Source organism: Anabrus simplex, chromosome 1 (assembly GCF_040414725.1).
Source record: "Anabrus simplex isolate iqAnaSimp1 chromosome 1, ASM4041472v1, whole genome shotgun sequence".
Classification (NCBI taxonomy): domain Eukaryota; kingdom Metazoa; phylum Arthropoda; class Insecta; order Orthoptera; family Tettigoniidae; genus Anabrus; species Anabrus simplex.
The window spans coordinates 809,304,114-809,310,113 of record NC_090265.1 but is presented as its reverse complement, the minus strand read 5'-3'; positions in this window follow the sequence as shown (position 1 = coordinate 809,310,113).

Genomic DNA, 6,000 nt, shown 5'->3' with positions numbered 1-6,000 from the left:
TTATGGAAAAGAAAATGTTAAATAGTTATTTTAATAACTCGCGGACAGAAACGCCTCATCCTTTTCATCTTTCTTTCATAATACATTACAAAGTACAGTATAATATCCCTTAATCACGAGGAATTAGGGGTGTCTCAGAGGAGGTGTGTTTACTCCTTGTAGGTCCATAAGAACAGTACTGTTTTATTAACGTGTTATGAACTATACATGAGGTCGATTAGGAAAATTTAATATCAGAAGACTGGCACGAACAGGAGTAATTAATGCCAGACTCAGCTAGGGTCCTGTGGCCTCCAACCCACGCTCCCAATACGAGCAGCCGTGAGAATTTCCCTCTCAGCCAGACAAGGGGCACGTAGATGTATTATATCGCTCTCCATTCGCAGGCGGTTCACAGAGTGAGGGACAACACGAGACTTGTACCAGAGCAACACAGAAGAAGGAAAATGGAGGAAGGCAACGAAGCGATGGCTGTTCCTGCCATTGTCCTTCCTCCCTTCGAATATATTTATGAAAAATAAAGTGTTATGTAGTTATTTTAATAACTCACGGGCAAAAATGCCTCATCCTTTTAATCAGTCTTTCATAATACATTACAAAGTACAGTATAATAAACCTTAATGACGTGGAATTATGGGTGTCTCAGAGGAGGGGTGTGTTGACTTCTTGTAGGTCCGTAAGAGCAATACTGTTTTCTTAACGTGGAATGAGCTATAGTATAAACTCTCTTACTCTCAACCACCACAGCACAACACAAACGGCTAGCTTTAAGTATTTCTGTTAAAAAGCTTTAAAAATAAAATAATGCAGGTTTTCATTAATTGTTGCGTTGACATAAACCAGATAAAAAATATCCACAGCCTGTTTCCAGTCATTTGACTGGGTCAGGAATGGCATGAATGAAGCCCCCTCTAGCGGCGAAGATAGGAATTGTGCCGGCTGCCGAAGCCTGTCGCACTCCTCTGGGACAATGATTAATGGATGACAGATGAAATGAAGTGATATTGGAGAGTGTTGCTGGAATGAAATATGACAGGGAAAACCGGAGTACCCGGAGAAAAACCTGCTCCGCCTCCGTTTTGTCCAGCACAAATATCACATGGAGTGACCGGGATTTGAACGACGGAACCCAGGGGTGAGAGGCCGGCCGCCTGAGCCACGGAGGCTTCACATAAACCAGATGCCTCTGAATCCCACGCTTCGGCGGTTCGCTCACTCACATTTCGGTCATTGTGCAGACTTGCTAGATGAAGAACTATGAACGGAAAGGCAGGACCATGGCAGAAGTGAGCTGTTTAAATATTATGGGCGGGGGGGGGGTCCTGTATATTGTAAAACTGGCACATCCCGTAGTATGGGGCACCTGGCATCCCTACTTGCAATAGAAGAAGACACAAAGATACAAACATAAATGTATCATGTAAGATACACTAATTGTCTGAGTCAGAAAAAATATAAAACACATGGCGTATTACAAAATGATGAATAGGGTCGCTAGAGGTTAGTGGCATGTATTGCTAAATCTGTAGAACTGATGAAATGAAATTCAGTGAGAAGGCAGCGTAGCGTTTCACAAGTGCTGGACATTAAAGGTTTGTGAGGCACTTTGTTCTGTTGTTCGTCGTAACGTTAGAAGTTTCCTTCAGTATCCAGTATTTGGCAGATTGTGGGTTCGAATCCCACTGTCAGCAAGCATGAAGATGGTTTTCCGTGGTTTCCCATTTTCACGCCAGGCTATACCTCAGTTAAGGCCACGGGCGCTTCGTTCCCACTCCTAACCATTTCCTATCCCATCGTTGCCAAGACCTATCTGTGTCGCTGCGACGTAAACCAACTTGTAAGAAAATAAGTTTCTTTGACATACAAGTTATTTAACTTTGTAAATAATTAGTCGTCCCAAATTAAACAGAAATTTAGAAAGCTTATAATTAAGAAATGTAGCCTATGGGAAATGAGAATAAAAGAATGTCTATGAACCGACCATAATTTATTATAAAGATACATTTTGATTGAAGGACATTGGTTTTTGGAAGCAGTTTCACTTATAGGTTTCAGAACTACAAACTATGTCTCTATTAGCTTTACGTAGTTCCATTTCATTACTGAGAAATCATTGCTACGTGTTATAACTCTTATAATTTGAAGATGTTATGAGAATAATGTAATCAACAAATTTATTGTAAACCGAAGTTATAATTTAATTTGTTTCGTTATGCTTTGTCCATTGTGGCAGTCTTCAACTGAGGAAAGTTTTGTAAATAAATATTGTAAAGATATTAATAATATCTTGAAATCGTTTCAGAAAAGGAATTATGTAAATGTTCGGTTAACTCTAGTTTTCATGATGCAAAAACCATTTAGGTGCAAAAAAAAACCCGTACATTTGGTAAAATCTTTACAAGTAATTACAAATACATGGCTTTTAAAAATCTAAACTTTATTTTCTCAAATGGTGATGCATGTACGTTGAACATGCAAAATTTAGTTTAAGTAACATTGGTAAATCCTGGGATTTAACATTTTGAATTTTAAAGGTACCGTAGCGAAATTTGTACCTCTCCCATTAAATTCTCTAAAAGCCAACAAAGTCAAACAACAGACTATATGCTCCAACAGCAACATCTACAAAAAGAACGTAGTGTGTTTGATTCAGGTAACGTATTCAAAAGAAAAATAAGAAATATGCTAATCATTTAACTTACGCGAGATGCAGATGGACAATAAAAGAAACCAAAGGAAGTATGGAAATGGGGAACAAGAATGTCGGGTTCACAGTGAAAGAGAAGCTATCAGCATATTCCAATCTCTACATGACTTAGCATTTGTGGCCGAGAAGGGAGGAGGATATTGGAAGAAACATGATGAACGTCTTGATCTAGCTTCCATGAGAACAACACAACTTTGGCTTCTGAAGCTGTAAAAGTTTCATGAGGAGGTGTTATGGGTTCTTGCGTCATCCTTCTATCTATCTAGCCGGCCTGAGTGGCTCAGACGGTTGTGGCGCAGGCTTTCTGACCCCAACATGGCAGGTTCTATCCTGGCTCAGTGCGGTGGTATTTGAAGGTGCTCAAACACGTGAGCCTCGTATCGGTAGATTTACTGGCATGTAAAAGAACTCCTGCGGAACTAAATTCCTTCACCTCGGGGTCCCCGAAAACCGTAAAATTAGTTAGTGGGACGTGAAACCAATAATATTATTATTATTATTATTATTATTATTATTATTATTATTATTATTATTATTATTATTATTATTATTATTATTATTATTATTATTATTATTATTATTATTATTACTATCTTCGTTTCAGCCATCTATGGGCTGCGATTACGCAGCTTCCTTTGCTTTCTCAAGTTCTTTCTCCTTTCTTTCTCGCCAGTAACTTATTCCTTCATCCGTTGGCTTGCTCGTGCCCGTTCTTCTACCGAGAATACTCTATACTTCCTCGTTTTCTCATCAGCTAGGTCCTTCACCTCCGCAACTCGCTGCCTGAAGATTTTTCTGCTTGTTATATCTTCTGCCGTGATCCCACATTTTTATAAATTTCGGTGGACTTCTTTTAGCCATGGGACTTGTGTCTTCCTGTTCTCCTGGAAGGTGAGGATCCTGTTGGCGAGTCTCTCTGATCCCATCCTTTTAATATGTCCGTAGAACATTATTATTATTATTATTATTATTATTATTATTATTATTATTATTATTATTATTATTATTATTATTATCATCATCATCATCACCATCATTGTACCGGGAGGTACACCTCAACTCCGCATATTTAAAAGAAGCGCCTTAAGGAACTCTATCTATCAAACAAAACGTGAAACAACTAATGCATGAAGTTGGGACATTGACCAGAAGATGTCACCATTGAATTATTGAGTAATGTGTTGCCTAAACTGACTGGATCTATTTGTTTTGCTTTTTGTACGTCAAGAAGTTTGAACTTTCTCCATAGATGTCATTACAAAAACTGAGGTAATGCAGTCTGGTGCAAGGTAGAAGAATTAGTGATTTAAAGAAGTTTTGTGTTTATAGGTTTTCACAACTAAACTATCATTTATTTCTATATTTCAAGGTTTGCAACACTTCTTTCTCATTCCGCCAGCTTTTGAATCTGGCCAATCACAAATTTTCTGTAATTATTTTTCAACCAAATCATCTCCTCGGGTATATAAGCTGCGGCTTTTCCAGCTACCTTGTCTTATTGATCGTCGTCTTACTGAGTGTGTGTGCTAAGACAGGAGGCGAGGCGCCTCATTCTTCGCCAGGCAGTTCAACAGCCCAGGTAATGGCCACCAGTTTTATATTTCTGTATCTATCTCCGCAGACTTACACGAGGGGAAGGTTCTAATTTCTAACTATGTAACTACCTGTTTTCTAAAATGTAAACCTTCTTTCGGCTAATGTAAAATTCATAAAGACAAAAATTGTAAATCAGGGATAGAGAGTGCGTTACCCTCTCGAGTTCACCTTCAATTTATCTTGAGGTGACTACGATTTTGTAACTGTTTCTCCTTTCTGTAAAGCATTAAATTAACCTTCATTCTAGTCACCTCAGTAGCTTTGGATTAGCCCCTGCATCATCGGGCAGCGAGCCCAATTAGGGTTTTCTAGGAGTGTAAGTGTACACCTCCATACATGTTGTGCTCGGGCCAGTAATTTAACATATTCTTCTTTTCCACGAAGGCCCAGTAGTTTGAGTAATAGATACCCCTGTGTACTAAAATTGTAAATTGTAGGTTGGGCCTAGAGAGGCCAGAAATTTGTAAGATTTTTTTGGTGTGATGTTGCCTTGAGCGGGCTGTAAGAAATTGAGAGCCAGCCTTCTTTGTTGAATTCGGTGAGATTGTAAATTCTTTCTGGTTTTTGTGTAATATTGAGGGGTGCCTCTGGAAGGCTGTAAATGTGTATCGGTTGGAGCAAGGTGCTCTATCTTGGGAGATTTCTCTCCTTATCCGTGTAAACGCTACATTGGCGACATTGCTAATTTGTAAATTAGGGGCTTGAAGCCCAAATGTGTTAAATTCTCTATCCTGGGTTTTTTTATTCAGGTATCAAAATTGTCATTCTATCTGATACATTGGTTTTCCTTCATTATGTGAAGACTTTGTTAAGTTTTGAGATTTGAAAAGAAATATAACGTTTATTTTAAAGCTTTATATGAATTTTTATATCGTAGATAGACCCATTCACGCCCGCACCTTCTTTCACCTCTCTGTGATCCACAAAAACACCGTAACAACCATCATCATCATCTATCTATAACATATGTCGAGTTCAGTTTATTTGTTACAAAGTCTCGGAATAACGGATAAAGGGATTTTCACGATACTTGATATTTAGGTCTAGGATAGGGAAAAGTGGGATCTTAGCTATACGTTTTTCAAAAGAATCATCAGGAAGGGGTTTCAAAGGGGAACTAAAACATAAAACTTTCTTATGGTAGTCTCCCTGTGCTTGGGAGCTGGAAGATAACATCCACGGAACCCCCTGCCTGTCGTAAGAGGTGACCTAAAGGAGCCCCAGGAACTCTTTACTGGAAAGTGTGATTTAGCAATCACGGTTCTCGTAGCTGAGTCCAGCATTGCTTCTACTTACTTGTGTCAGGCTCCTGCCCTTCATCTTTTCTATCCGACCTCCCTTGGTCAACTCTTGTTCTTTTCCGACTCCGACGGTACTAGGTTTTCGAGGCCCAGCGTGTCTTTCATTTTTACGCCCTTGGTGACGTCTCTTCTTTGGCCATTAATTTCATTTTTCGGAATATCGGGCTCCTTCCATTTTTCCCCTCTGATTAGTCTTAATGGACGATGGTAACCCAGTTGAACTTCTTCTTAAAGCAAACACCACCACTACTTCTACCACCACCACCACCACCACCACCACCACCACCTCCACCTCCACCTCTTACGCTTGGTTATACAGGAAAATTGCTCATGATAACATTCATTTTGAATATTACAAACTTTTTGTTCTAACTGTTTTTCCAATACAGTGAAAAA